At 46.3% G+C, this 16,201-nt stretch overlaps 1 non-coding gene across 1 annotated transcript; it reads left to right on the forward strand.

The window, feature by feature from the left end:
* Positions 1-7,054: 7,054 nt before the first annotated feature.
* Positions 7,055-7,126, forward strand: trnae-cuc. Its single transcript has one exon. It is a non-coding gene; the product is annotated as a tRNA-Glu (tRNA).
* Positions 7,127-16,201: the final 9,075 nt, after the last annotated feature.

Genomic DNA, 16,201 nt, shown 5'->3' on the forward strand with positions numbered 1-16,201 from the left:
CTACTCACATAGAGGTGTGAGAAGGGCCTTTGCTTGAGAATAGCCAGAAACAATTTTCAGCATCTTGCAGCACCCAACCCACACACAAACACACACACACACACATACATTACCTAAAGCACAGTTTCCTGTGAACACTCAGATAATACTATCTACTCTGATGAACAAAAGGAGATCAGATAGGCCAAATTCGTATGCAGCTATGTACAGAGAGTTGGCTACCAATAAAACTGAATAAGCAGAATTTTGTCTCAGATTGACAATGGGAAAAGTAAAACTGTATTGATTATCAGTCAGAAGGTAAATATGAATGTTCATATAAATACATTCATAATATTTGCTGCTGTTGGGCATTCTAGTCTACTGACTGTGGATTGTGAAGCTGAAAAAAAACACACTGTGCATTAGGAATGTATTCATTGATAAAAAATGTGCATTTCCTATGTACAGATTAGACCTATTGTGGTTTTAACGACCACACCTGTTTGTACCCTCGGAACAAATATGGATGGGGAATCAAAACTATTCTCTGGAGTCTTTAATATTTTGCTGCCACCTGCTGTTTGGTTTAAATACACCGTTGGGTTAAAAATACATGTTGTCTGAGTTACCTACAGGTGGCGCTCCATAACAATGTTCTCCCTGCAAATGGGCGGGTTTAAGCCTCTGATTGGTTTATTTCCCATCGTTCAGGCATGACACCTCTCTGGTAACAGCCAAGCTAGTTAGCTGGGCGATAGTTAGCCACTTTGCTAGCGAAATCAGCTAACTAGCGTCTGTAGGTAGATAGATACCTTGGGATAAGGTAACAAGGGGACTTGTGCGATTTATTTTCCGATTAATCGTGCCTGTCCAACCACATTTTAAGACAATGCAACGGTAACTGAATCGATGAAAAACAACGCAAAATCTCGTTAACGTTAATTCAGACATCCTCGGACATTACGGATCACACACCGGCGGCGGTAGGTTTTGTTTTGCTGTTTGCTTTACAGCTAGCTTAGTCGACGGTTACTAGCCAACTAATTAGGAATGAGGGCATCTGCACGGGTAGATTAGCTCAGCGTCAGATTGTGGACATTATATTGAAACGATTTGCTTGGAACTGAAAAGTCCTGCAATGGTCAGTTGACTTCGTTTGGCTACTGTACAACGTTGATTTTATTACCTAACATTTCCCGGACAGTTGGCTAACGTTAAATGATTGATTCGTCGCAATGTACAATAGGTCATTGATTGCTGTAACGTTCAGTTATATCTACCGCGTCATTAGCCTGCTTGAAGTAAACGAGAAAATGTTAGCTAATTAGCTATGTAGTTTATTTTAAATCCTGAGATATTGCCACGCTGCAAAAAATGACGGTTGTTTGCATAACATGAACTGCAGTTCGTGTTCGGTTAACGTGTGCTTCATTGTTGATCAACATAAGATGATGGCATCATACTGCTTTGGTTGACTTGGTAACTAGCTTTCGTGTATTCACAAAATCTGTCTCTTGCGCTTGCAGCGTGGGGGTTTGTAATTGGGCAACATATTTGTGATCCAGAGTAGCACCGTGCAGGTCAAAGTTTGACAATAGGCTATTACCTATGTTGGAGTGCCGTTGGTTAATCTCTCCCGACTTGTTTATTCAAAGGTGGCTTTGCGTTTGGGCAATCCATTGAAGGAGCTCAGAAAGTAAGCTAACATTACAAGTCCCACTATTTTGCAGGAGCTGGGGAGAATGGTGGTTCCGGACAGTGGGAATGTGGTCCAGACAGCCGACAATGGCGGCAGTACCAGCGGACACATGGAAAGCGTGCAGCCCGGCTATGAAACCGAACAGGAGCTTGCAGGGGTGGAGCTAGAAGAGGTCCGCAAGTTGCAGGATCTAGTGCGGAGACTGGAGGTTCAGAACCAAACACTGCGCAACAGGGGCACCAAAGTTCTCAACGGCAACCTTGCAACGACCGGTAGCAACATAAATAACCAAAGGACACTCTGCGAAGGAGTAACAAACTCTTCCGTTACGAGGGAGGACGGCGGTGAGTTTAGTGGCAGGGACTTTGAGCTGTCCCCCCAGCCGGATAGCAGTAGCAATAGCATCGAGGACATGTCCCCGCTGCCCGATGGGACTAGGCTAGAGGACGAAGACGACGAAGAGAACGCTGGTTCTGCCTGCTTTCATCTCACCTGCGGTAGCGGCAACACCGAGGAACTGTCCCCAGGACAGCCCGAGTCTAGTCCCTCTCAGGAGAGCTGTGAGTCGGAGACGCTAGGTGTGAGCGGTGCCGTTATAGACCATTCCGGCTTGGACGAGGTGGAGGTGCTGGACCTGGAGGACTGTGTCGAGGCAGAGGACGAGGACAGCTGGTAGGTGCCTTTTGTTACGGTTCCAGTCTTGTTTGAGTCTGGGGCGGGTTAGGACACTTTACCGATGTTTGCTTTGATATCACACCAGGCTGCATCTGCAGACTCACTACACATCCGTTGCCTGCTCTCCACAAAAGCCGTTATGTTTTGGGGAGGAATGAATGGCGCCTCTGTTTGTCCAGCGGAGGACACATTTAGCCATGGGGGTGAAGTTTTCACCCTCTGAATAGGACTTAACGGAGCCCCATGGCTGTAGTGAGTTCACAGCAAGCAGAGTAGGCCAACTCTCGATTGTGTCTGTAAAAGAGTGAATTGTACAACAGCCCTCTCAGTTGGTCTGCACAGACTTGCTTAGTTGCTTCTCAGCAATTTTTATATGTGATGCCCACAGACCCACTGTTATCAATGTTTACGACCCCTTAAGGGCATTTTCCTTGACCCTACAGTGGAAGCAGTAAGCATCAAAATCGGCCACATCCCAAACCACTCTTGAAAAGTGCATGCCCAGTTCTCTGAGCTTCCTGTGGATCTGCTGAAGGGCTGCCTGAAGTCTTATGCAGAGAGCATATCAATGAGCAATTTGCTCAACGAAAAGAAAAAAAAAACTTTGTAGGTCATGCTATGTTGTGACATGCACAGAAACCTTTGCATGTTTTCCCAGTGTTTTGCATGCATCATTTGAATGTGACCACCACTGCTGGTGGTATTAAAAGCACATTCATTTGGTGGTAATGCACTTCCACTGTTTCTTCATTCCCAATCAGCATTCATTAAACGCTTCCTGAGAAACAATAACGCATCTTGGCCGCCAGCGAGTTTCTGCTTCAGTGGGCCTTTCGTGCTCTCATTTCAGCCCCGCTCACCACATCTCCACATCTCCACAGACCACACTGGCACACAGGACTCATCTGGGAGAATTTGAGAGAGAATTTAAAAGGATTATTATATCCGTCTCAGGGGTTAACAGGGGAACATAACGTGGCATCATGGGAGTTTTGTGTGTACTGTAGGACTGTGTGTGTGTGTGTGTGTGTGTGTGTGTGTGTGTGTGTGTTCCTCTTGATGCACTGATCAGAGCAATGCTGCTCTGCGCCGTGCAGCATGATTCACTAAGCTCAGAAGTGGAGCGATGGTTGGAGGGAAGATGCAGGAGCGGAGAGCGGCAGAGATGGAGAGAAACATTGTCAGTTAGAGAGAGGAAAAGAGAGAAATGAAGATGGGAGCAAAGAGAGAGAGAGGGTGGATGAGAGACTTGAACCAGTAGAGAGAAAGGGCAAGATGAAGGAGAGAGAGGGGGGGGGAAAGACCGCAAGGAAGATGGACAGAGAGATGGGGAGAGCTGAGGGAGTGTGAGCCTCTGTTTACAGAGTGCCCAGCCAACGTGATGCACTTAGGGTATACGGCGCTGCCCTCCTGTCCATGTGAGTGAGGATGGGAGGTGTGTGTGACTGAGACTGACTGACTGATAGAGAGAGGGAAAGAAAGAAAGAAAGAAAGAAAGAAAGAAAGAAAGTGTGTCTCCCTGCGGAGAGCGAGTGCTTCTCCTCCTGGGCATGTCTGCTTGAAAATGCCAGTGTTCTGATTGTCTGGCAAAAATCAGAAAAGCATCCACTTGTCTTTCGGTCATGCTAAACAAAGAAACGGAGTCATTTTAATTTGGCTTCTTTATCCCAACACCACAAACGTAACACCATTCTCAGTTTGGGCCATATTTGTGTGTTCCAGCTGCTGTAGTCTGAGTTACTCTGATCACTAGACCCGTTCAGTAATCTTAGTACTGCGTAGCCTGTACAATCCATTCTTAATCCATATTTCTCCCTCGTATACATATAAAGGATGACGAGATGACTTTGCATAAATGTTTCTTCCCAGCAAGCCCCACACATTTATCCCATAATGTGTTTTTTTTTGCTGTCTCTAAACAGGTAGCCCATTGTTTGCTGCTGGCTAGTTAGCAGCTTACGCTGGGGTTGGAATGGCAAAGACAGCGCAGACTTATTCTCAGTTTCACATCATTAGCCTTCTCCCATATGTTATGCGTGGGGCAAACACAACCACAGCACGGGCTAATCCGGTTAGCGGCGGTAAGCTGCTTTGGCCGGACCCGGTAAACTGCTTTGGGTGGACTTAGGCCACATGTGATCCTGCTCTTTCTGATTGGTACTGAGAGTGGTGTGTGTCTGCGTGTGTGTCTGTGCATGTATGTTTGTGTTTGTGTGTGTTTGTGTGTGTGTGTGTGTGTTTGTGTGCGTACATGTGTGCGTGCGTAGTGGGTAGTGTAGCGGGGTCAGTGGTTCAGGGATGGGTCACTTCAAAGGGTCAATCACGGGCAGACAAATAAGGATTGAGGACCCGAAGCAGACTGGAAAAGACTTGGATGAAGCCTTACAGCCGCAGTAAATCTATAGCTCAAGGGATTTAAGAGGCTCTCTGATAAGGCTACGCATCAATTTGAGTAGTAAGTCTATCAATTTGGATTAAGCAGCCAATGAAGAATTTACAGCTAAAAGATCCATATCAAGCCTATGTGCTATGTGTCATTACTTGACATGACAGTTGTCCCTTATTCCTTGTGTGTGTCTCTCTCTCCCTCTGTAATTCAAGTCGACTTGCATTTGCTGCAAAAATACCTCTTCTGTCTTATAATTATATCAGATAGTAAACATGGGAGTTTACTTTTCATGCTGGAGGAGGTCCAGGCCCAGTGTCCGACTCGCGCAGTGAACCCCCATAAAGCTGTGGGTATAAAATATTGATGGGCTTCATTGCATTCCTTTAGGTTGATGTTGGGTCTGAGGACCGATTACGCTGCATGTTCAGGTCTCTTCGCTAGAGAGTAGGCTACCTGTTTTTAGGTGTGGATAATAGCTGCTATAGTTTAGGAGATACATCAGGTTTGTTGCTCTGTAAGCTAAGATGAAGGGCTCTACCAAAAAAAAAACTAATATGCTTGGCTGTGGGTGCCTTGGCAGGGATGCGGACTGCGGCCCTGTCAGCAGCTGAGGTGTTGGGGGTGATCAGCAGTAGTTCACTGAGGGCTGCTCCCGCTCCTGCTGCTGCTCCTGCTGCTGCTCCTGCTCCCGCTCCTCTCCCTGATGCCACTGAGCTCAGCGCTGGCGCAGTGGAGACTCCAAACCCAGGGCTCACACAATGCCAAATCCCTCAGAGTGATTTTTGGGATGGCACTTTTTTTTTTCTCTCATGAGCTCTCCTTCACCGCCACCCCCCCCCCCATCCTCCCTCTCTCTCTCTCTCTCTCTCTCTCTCTCTCTCTCTCTCACACTCTCACGCTCTGTCTCGCTTTCTCTCTTTTTGCGCTCTTTTTTTTTTTCCCGATCTCTCTCTAGAGAAAAAAAAAAACAGGAACCATGACCTCAATGCAGCGCTCTATATTATTATGTTCTTCCCAGCGGGAGCTCAGTGTTCTCTCTCTCTCTCGCTCGCTCTCTGTGGGTGTGTGTGTTCCCTCTGTGAAGGGCTGGATGAGTCTCATCCGACAGGGCCTTTTGTATGGATGACACCCTCCCCTCCGCCTCCTCGCTGCAGTGGCTTTGAAAAGGCCTTTGATGAACTTGGCAGCGGATGAGCTCACTGGTGCACCGCTATATGTTTGTTTTGTCAGGGGAAGCAAGTTGAGGGAGAGCCCCCATGTATTTGAATCCCAAGGTGCGGTGAGATTGAGGTGAAATGGGGCTTGCTGATGCACCTTGTTCACAACTGCGTCCTTGCTCAAGTGACTGAGTGAATCTCGAGTCCCTACAAGCGCAGTAGAGAATGCGTTCTGAAATGTATTTAAGGTTTGTGATTAATGCTAAGACCAACCAAACTAAACACTGGTGTGAAGACACGACCGATTGTGCTGTTGCTATTGCAACTGGACGCCACATAACATTGTAGTGGTATTGATGGTGAATATAATGACTCATTTTGTAGGACAGGGCTGTGCATGGGAGAGCACGCATGAGAGAATAAATTTTGACTATGGTCATGTGATCTGTGATGACTTTGTGAATGTGTGCACTTATTTCCCTGAAGAGCATGTGGATGCTGCATATTGGGGGTTCCTAGAGGTCTTGGTGTGTGTGTGTGTGTGTGTGTGTCTGTGTGTAAGAGAGTCACAGAAAGTGAGAGGGAAATCCAGCGCAGCTGTGAGATGGTATGTCAAGTTGACAGTTTGTGTGTGTGTGTGTCTCAACCAGAGAGGCAGAGTTCCCTACAGCAGTGTCTGTGTAATGCAGGGCTGTCAGTATAAGTGTCTGTCACTTGGGCAGAAAAGTCTTCGCTGTGTGTGTGTGGTGTTACTAATGAATTCACAACTACGTCATTATTTTATTTGAGACCGTTAGTGAGAGATTGCTTGTGTTTGACTGTGTGTTCTTATCTTCCATAGTCGTAAGAGTATTTGTATCTTTACTGCAGTGTTCCTCAAAGACAAATCTGTCATTTATTTGGTCTACTGATAGGCCTGTTTGGAGCAGAAACATTGCCGTCATATACAAACAATCTCATGGCCTGTGTGTGTCCTGTGTTGTGGTGACGGATATGCTGCCTGTCTCTGCGGCTGCGGCTGCTGCTGCTTGCTGAGGTGTGCAATGCTTCTTCACAGAGTGGCGCCGTCAGCTGTTCCCCCCCCCTGTGCGCATGGCCCCTCAGCCCCCTCCTGAGCCTACTTAGAGCAAGATGTGAAACCCTTACAGACAGTCCCTGGTAGTCTAGTGGTTAGGATTCGGCGCTCTCACCGCCGCGGCCCGGGTTCGATTCCCGGTCAGGGAAGAGCTTTTTTTCTTTTCTTTTTTTTGTCCTAATGTTGTTTTGTCTAATTTCTACATTTGACACCAAAGCATTTTCAGACACATGTGATGGGGTAAGGTTCTATTTCAGTAACCGCTGACGGGCCACTTGAAAGCCGACTGGAGAATTTGGTTAGTCTGCCGGTCACAAGTTGCAGCGTTGGCATAAGAAGGAGATTGTTTTGTATTTGTTGTCGTCTTAGGTTTGTTAAGCCTCTCATGACTGCAGAAGCCTGTGTAACCAGATTTAGGGGAATGCAGTGAGTTCCTCTGGGGTTTTGGAGAGTGGTTAATGTCGCTCAGGTGAGCAAATTCATTGTCACGGTGACATCAATGAGAGACACCTGCATGCAGACACACACAAAGAAATGCATTCCAGACAGGTCATTAAAAAGCTGAGCAGATTTTATCCCATTTGAGGTAAAACACACCTGATAAACTGGCTCGGTGGCATACTAATCTCTTTTTTGCTGTTACAGTTCTGTCCACCATTTTCTGTCCTAAAACATCTGTCGCAGTCATGACTTTTTAATCTCCTCAGTCTTTTCATCGTCTGTGTTGCAGAGCACGTATAACATTAAAAATATGTCTGTAAACATTTTTTTGTTTAGTAGTGTGACGACAAGTGAGTAAGAAGAGCCTCATCGGAGAGCTGATGACTGAATGTAATCTCTCTCTCTTTCTTTTTCTCTCTCTCTCTCTTTCTTTTTCTCTCTCTCTCTTTCTTTTTCTTTCTCTTTCTCCAGGCTGTATGTGTCCCCGAAGAAGCATGCAGCGGAGCAGGGTCCCCAGTCCCCTCTGAAGTGGTGCCGGCAGGTCCTGGATCATCCCAGCCCAGAGACCGAGGTGGCCTGCAAAACCCTCATCAACCGGCTGGACCAATGTAGGCCACACACACACACACACCCACGTGTACACACCCACCTGTACACACACACACACACACACACACACACACACGTACACACCCACACACACGTACACACCCACACACACGTACACACACACACTCCAACTTATGTCAGCACATATCCTGTACACAGCTTTTAATATTGACCATATGAGAGTATGAGGATGTATTCTTCTCTGCACCTACCCACAGAGTCTGTCCCCCACAAACCCAAGAACCAGGCAAGACTGAGCTCTCTGTGTGTAAAATCCTTCTTCCCAAGGGGGCATAGGAAAGGCCACATTGATAACCAGTGTCTTATCATGGTCGCTCACGGCCCCCGTTTCTCCTTGTCCTTTGTGTGGCATTGTCAGTCAACCCCGGGTCATGAAACCGATCCCGAACATTTGAAACCCTCTCTATGCAAATAACAGGTGATGTGGCCAACCATTGCACTCTCTCTTCTCTTCCTGGACGGCAAAGGTTCATGGGAATGGCTAACGTTGTTAGAAGGCCTGGCCAGATATGATCAGCCATGCTGGCACTGACAAGCTCACTTTCATTGTGCTTTATCAGATGGAAGTAATTTGCATCAGGTGTGTGTGTGTTGAGGTGTGCACTGATACTACAGACAGATAAAGTGTGTGTGTGTGTGTGTGTGGTAGATGGGTGTGGTGACTGCACTTTGTCCCTCCCATCATGTGCTCTTGACTTGTGTTCTGTGTGCTAATGGCTGGGCCCTTTCTTCCAGCGAAACCCTCTCGCAGTCTTATTTACTGTTCAGAGACTGTGTGTGTGTGTGTGAGAGAGAGAGAGAGAGGATGTGTTTACCAGATATGTTTTCATTGGTGTAGCACTCTACAGCAGCCCCTGGAGCGGTTGGGATAGTATGTCTACCTGCTTTGTGTGTTTTGTATTTGTCATCGTTCATTCAGCCTGTGTGTGTGCTTGAAAGTATGTCTCTCAGCCTACGTGTGTGTGTGCTTGAAAGTATGTCTCTCAGCCTGTGTGTGTGTGTGTGTGTGTGTGTGTGTGTGTGTGTGCTTGAAAGTATGTCTCTCTGTCATGGTTGTGTCTGCCTGATTTCCTGAGCCTGTGTCTTTGCAGACGTGTGTGTGTGTCGGTGTAATGGTCTACCTGTCTCTGAGATCCATTATTAACCACGCGGTCAGCTGCTGTCCGCACCCAATCCCAGCTGAGCAGCAGTGTGACTGACGCACTGAGGCACATCATTAGCCGAGGCCCCAGTGTTGGGTTATCTGCCTGCCCTGCCCCAGGCTCTAGTTCACTGACACACACACACACACACACACACACACACACACACACACACACACACACACACACACAGCAGCCTCTCTGCCCCAGTATCACACAGGACCTGTGTTCTTGTTCTGTGGCTTAACTAGAAGACATGTAGCTCAACTGCTAGAACAAATGTGATCTCGACTGACGCTGCGTGTATCAGTTTGATGCCCAAGAAAATGCATATAGATACATGGTATATCTGTATTGTGCTATACTATGGATAAAAGCATCTACTCAATTAATACATGAAATTGGTTTGTTCCCATACAGCACTTATATTAAAACAATACCTTCATTGTGCTGTAAATGGCATTTGTTGGAGGTGTCTGCTAAAAATCAATGAATGCAAATGTATGTGTCTGCAGACACTGGTCTCTCTGTCTGTCTGGGCAGGCCACACTCTTCCACACTCACCTGGTCTTCAGGTGTCCTGAGCTAATGTTACATCAGGGGTCAGTGGCATGGGTTCTGTTTAGGGATGGGGGAAAAGGATTGTTGTATCGATGCATCACGATGCAGGGACATTTTTAAATCGCGTTAGCATGCCAGCATAATGAATTATAAGCGACTTATTTAAACCCATTTCATTACAATATGCAGTTGTAATGATGAAGGACAAGTTCATTTACAGGTAAACATTGTCAACACACACTACTTGTCAAGTTACACGTTCCTTGGTGTCGCTAGCCCATTACACGCCAGCCCATTACAGTTAATGTAAACAAATCATTCCATTGTGATCGCCGTAGAAATGTTTACTTGTTGGTGCTGGCAATACATACTACATGTACATGTAACATCTGTGGATGAGTCAGCTCTCTGTCATTGGGGTCAGTGCTAGCAAGTTGGCTAGCTGTCATCTGAGTGATTTAAAATAGAAAGAAAACGTATGGCTGAGTTTATTAAGCAGGGAAATGTCAGCCAAGTCATGTTTTGGCTGGAGCAGTCCTTCAAACTACCAAGTAGTAAGTTGAATCATATGACATGATGATAACATTATATAAATGAGAATCCTGCAGGTGCCCCTGGCTTGTGGGATGGATAATCATATTTGATCTTACAACATAAACCAGCTGGCTCAATTATGTTTTTTATTTTTGTATTATTATATATTTATATATAAATAGGACAGTAATTTAATTATCCTGTATGCCTAAAAGAAGGACATTCGTTTTTAATGGGATAAAAAAAAAATGTAGCCTACAAAAGATTTAGCATTTAGACATAGGCCTACATTTTTAGGACCAGATGATCGTGATTCATTCAGAATTGTTTTATAATCGATTAGCTACGTTAGCTTCCCTTTGAATCGTAATTGAATTGTAATTGAATCGTGAGGTCAGTAATTCACACCTCTCGTTCTGTTCCCCACGGTTAGCCTCATAGATCGTCACGATGACCTGGGGTTGAGGTCAAACATCGGGTGAAAATTGGTGAAGGATTACATGGCAAGATTTGTGGATTTGTTGAGGGTGCTAGATAAAGGGCACAGAAGTGTTGACTTGTTATAGTTGGTTTGACAAGCAATGTGATCACAACACTCTGGGTTTGATGCTTAGTGTTGACATCTTGACCTTTGTGTCAAGTGTCAGTCCAGTTCTAGGGAGAATGTATTCTGCTTGCCAAACGCTTCGTGGAGAACTGGTGTGTGTGTGTGTGTGTGTGTCCTTTTTCAGATAAAATCAGGTGTGTGTGTGTGTGTATGATGGAGAACCTTCAGTCTGTTATCAATTACAGGGTGTGTGGATGAGAGGGCAATGAACAGCACCTTGCCCAAATAAAAATTCAGTATCTCGATTCAGATTTTTGGATGTGAAATGTTTCATTTGCTGCTAAACAAATGTGTTTTTCTTAGTACAACATTGCCACACAGTACACACGTAATTTATTGCACATATCCCTCAGACACTTGCATGTATTTTCTAGCATTTCTAGAACGAAATGTGTTTTGAATGTAAATGTTGTATGACTAACTCTTTGTGTGTGTGTGTGTGTTTTGCAGCGGCGTCTCGATGGAGGAACGTGTACTCCAGTCCCTCCCAGTGTTCAGTGGGCTCCACGGCAGAAGCCTCCCTCTCACCTGGGTACCACAAATCCACTAACAAAACGCTACTAACCTGTGGCAGCTCAGGTATGGCATGACCTAACACCCCCTGTGTTCTTCTCTCACACACATGTATGTATGCATGCATGCATTCATACATGCGCGAACACACACACACACACACACACACACACACACACACACACACACACACACACACACACACACACACACTTCCTATCACCACCTGACACCCTTAATGATGTTCTCATGCACAAGTATGCATGCATGCACACACACACACACTCACTCACTTCCCATTACCCACCTTAGTTATTGACACACATATTATTGCTCACATTCCTTCTTCCTCTATGATTTATATGAGGGGACAGATGGTTTGTTTTACTTTAATTTGCATGAACACACAGACTTTGACACCCATATGCACGTGTGCGCACACACACACACACACACACACACACACACCACACACCACACACTAACTGCACACGGTCAGCAACAGCCCCAAGGGTGTTGGAATGTTTTTTTTGGCCATTTCTTGTCTGGGTGAGTGTTATGCTGTGGGTGTGATTTAAGGGTGTGTGTGTTGCCTGGACTAGTCATTCCCACACATCTCTGCAATGTGTTCGTACATCAAGGCCCATTATCTTTCCCTCTGTCCCTCTGGTGTTTGCATTGCATTGGTGAAAACACTGTTTCTGGCTTCTGTGCTGTGAAGGAAGCGACTTGCCCTTATATGTACACACGTTTCTTTAGTGAAATGCTGAGGTTTTGCTGACTGACAGTGGATGTCATCACAGAGGAACAGCCGTCTCTGTCTCACACACACACACACACACACACACACACACACACACACACACACACACACACACACACACACCTATATAATTCATGTCCTTATGTTCCCATTACTGAAACCCAGTGGTTAATTGTGAAATGAGCTCTGTGCGTGCGGCCATGACACACTTAGGCTATGCCCACACAAACACATTTTCATTTCAAAATGGCGTTTTAAAACTAAAACAATCTCTGTACAGACAGTTGCTTTAGCTCCGTGTCAGAGATGATCTCTGCCCATACTAACACGCCTGAAAACGCATAACGCATGACCACTCACGTACGCTGGGCATGTGCTTGCTGGTGTAAACAGGAAGCAGATTGTCTACTCGGCAGTCGGTTGCTCAGTTACAGAAAATTCTACGAACAAGGAACAGCTGTGTGCGAAACATAAGACCAGAGAATTTAACTGAATTCAACCGTATTGAACTGCACAACAGCTATAGCAAAGACAACAAGGTCAGCAACGTTTGTAAGTCGTTATCCATGTTGCATTCATCCCTGGCCATCGAGGCTGATGCTGTTTGTTTTCTTCCGGAAAAGGGTCACGTGACAGGAGCGTGATGAATCAGGGAAGGATACGTTCCGTCCAGATCTAAGACGCAACCCCAGAGTTTTCAAACTAAAACGGCGCCCGCAGTGTTTCCAAAAGTCCCCGCTTTAGAGGCTTGAAAACTCTGGAGTAGTATGGAAGCCAGGCATGAACATAGAAATAGTGACTCATTTTTAAACTATTATCTAAAACGTATTAGTGTAGACGTAGCCTGAAATGCCACTCTGCCACTCCCCCTGACTGCCAGGCAGGGACGGAAATGAGAAGCGTGGCCACTGGGCCGTTAATAACAGTGGCACGTCATCCATGCAAATATCCAGAGAGAGAGAAAGAGATGGAGGCCTGACTCCCAGTGTATCTCTGAAATGGCCCTGATGTGTGTTGACTGGTGTGAGGCGTCTAACTAGAGTTGAATAATAGGAACTGAATACCTACCCACTCTGGTTCTGTGATCTGTGAAGTGTGGGAGCAAGCATGTGTCTAAAACTGGCTCTGTGTGTGTGTCTGAAAGCGAGAGGACACTGAAACCCGTATTGCTCTGTGTGTGTGTGTGTTTGTTTATTTATATGTGCACATGGTGTATTTAAAGCCAAATTATTGTGTGTGTTTGTGCATGCTGTATGTAAATCTGCATATGTGTGTGTATGCAGATGCTGTATTGAAAGCCATGTTATTGTGTGTGTGTGTGTGTATATATAGGCTACATGAGTATGCACTCGGCGTTGAGCTCCCAGTCGTCTATAGACAGCGAGCTGAGCACCTCCGATGACTCCATCTCCATGGGCTACAAGCTTCAGGACCTCACCGATGTCCAGATCATGGCCCGCCTGCAGGAGGAGAGTGAGTGGACCGACCTGTGTGTGTGTGTGTGTGTGTGTGTGTGTGTGTGTGTGTGTGTGTGAGAGACCCAAAGACTGATATCTGACTGTGCTCGATCTCTGCAAAGAGTTAGAGAGTTGGTGTTCTCAAACCTATTTCCATATTCAAATTTGTGTCACATTCAGTGCATATTGTAGATTAAAGAGGGGACATCAGCGAGTGTAATCTGTCTTCTCTCAGTGTTGAGCAACTATCTGTGGGGGATTGTGGATTTTGAAAGTACCTTTTTATCATTGCTGTGATGTTCCCTCTGCCTGTAGAATTTTTTTAGCATTACTGGTAGTGGAATGGAGGCTAAATTTAAACAAGTTTTCAAAGCAAGAATCAGCAACTCTTACTGTAAAATCCACAGACATCCACAGAAACTCACTCACTATAACACCAGCAGCCAGCAGTAATTTTAAAGTGCGTGTGTGTGTGTGCCTACCTAAGCTTGTTGGTGTGGTCACATCTACTTATGATTTATGATTTGTGCATAAGTGTTTACAGTTGTTTCTGTTTGGCTTTGCAGACTTATATCTTTGTGTGTATGATAGTGTTTAGTTTAGATTTTATTGAACCACCTGGTATTAACGTTGGTGTGTGTGTGTGTGTGTGTGTGTGTGTGTGTGTGTGTGTGTGTGTGTGTGTGTGTGTGTGTGTGTGTGTGTGTGTGTGTGTGTGTGTGTGTGTGTGTGTGTGTGTGTGTGTGTGTGTGTGTGTGTGTGTGTGTGTGCTTAGGCCTCCGTCAGGACTACGCCTCCAGCTCAGCCACTGCGTCCCGCCGTAGCTCCTCGGCCTCACTGCAGTCCTTGCGGCGCGGGACCGGCGGCGGCGGAGGTGCCTACAGCGACCAGGAGCTGGACTCCTACAGCCTGGAGGACGAGGAGGACGCTGGCTACTGCCCCCCGAGCCTGGGCCAGCGCCGGCCCCGCTGCTCACCCTCGCCTATGGGCTCGCCCCGCTGCCAGTCCCCCAGCAGCCACCACGACTACGGCCGCATGGGGCCGCCACCGCGCACGCACACACCCCGGCGCTCCCTCCAAGGGCCCGGCGCTGAACTCCTCAAGTATGCCCGCAGTGAAGGTAAGAGGGCACGCCGTACATCGTGAGAGGTGAAGAGGATAGATAGCTGGTCTATAAGCTAGCCGTACATCGTGAGAGGTGAAGAGGATAGATAGCTGGTCTATAAGCTAGCCGTACATCGTGAGAGGTGAAGAGGATAGATAGCTGGTCTATAATCTAGCCGCACATTATGCCAGAGGTGAATAGGATCGATAGCTGGTCTATAAGCTAGCCGTACATTATGCCAGAGGTATGGCAATATGGCATACTGGACCTACACGAGTACTGACGTTCTGCATTGACACAGGACCTTCATACATGGCAATGTTCTTCATTGTCATGAGCACTGTGCATGGCTACACATGAGGACTCTTGTCTGAGTGCTACACACAGCTACTGCAACAGCAGCACCCCTCACCTGGTCGTTGCTGATGGATAATGTGAAGGATTTGCGGACATCAAAACTGGGGGAACCCAGTGGGTCGATCCAGTGGGGCCAGTTTGGAGGAGAATAGTCATTTTTAGAATTGATGTTGGCTTGTTTACACTAGTGCTTATTTAACATTAAAATGCTTTGAATGATTAGCCTGGGTGAATCACTTCCCCTCCATTTACAAGTTTAGTCAGTATTTACTGTGATGAAGTATTAGTGTGTAGAACGCTATATATATAAATTTAGGTCACTATGAAATGTCTACCGTAACAGGTATAAGAGGTCTTGCTTTAAGTGGTCTTTAGTTAGCGTTGTATGGATGTGGTCTGACTTCGAGAGTGTGTGTGTGTGTGTGTGTGTGTGTGTGTGTGTGTGTGTGTGTGTGTGTGTGTGTGTGTGTGTGTGTGTGTGTGTGTGTGTGTGTGTGTGAGATATTCCAGAGGAGTTAAGGCACAGCATGCCTAACCTGGTGCCGCGTACCAGCCTGCGCTCCCTAGAGGCGGTCAGGAACAGCCGCAGCATGGAGGCTAACCTGCAAAGCTCCGGCAACCGCATGTCACGCCTGCCCCAGTCCCCCTCCACAGGTCGGTACCAGCCCTACCCAAACTCTACCCCCCACTGCCCCCTTTTCCACCCTACACCTCCCACAGCCCTTCCTTCATCCTACTGGCCTACCTCATGCTCCCAAGTTTATCATGAAGCATCCCACCTTCAGCTCAATGAGTCAAGCACAATTTTGCTCACTTACTGGTTGCCCTCTGTCTCAAACACAACAGTTAACCTCCACCTGGAAACTGGTGAGTTGGGATTTACAGTCAAACTTGTGTTATATAAAAAGCATGTTTGTGTACATTTAGATCCATTTATATACTGAAAGGGCGGGCAGAACTAGTTTGCTTGTCATTTCCAACTTGAGTAAAAATGTAACTCAATGTACTACTTTGCTCAGAGTCTTTGGTCTTCTCTCTCTGAAATATAAAGGCATCAGAGCTACTATAGTTGCACAGCTGCATTTTTTTATTAGCGTAGTGTACTGCCCCCTAA

This window comes from Clupea harengus, chromosome 20 (genome assembly GCF_900700415.2).
Source record: "Clupea harengus chromosome 20, Ch_v2.0.2, whole genome shotgun sequence".
NCBI classification, from domain to species: Eukaryota; Metazoa; Chordata; class Actinopteri; order Clupeiformes; family Clupeidae; genus Clupea; species Clupea harengus.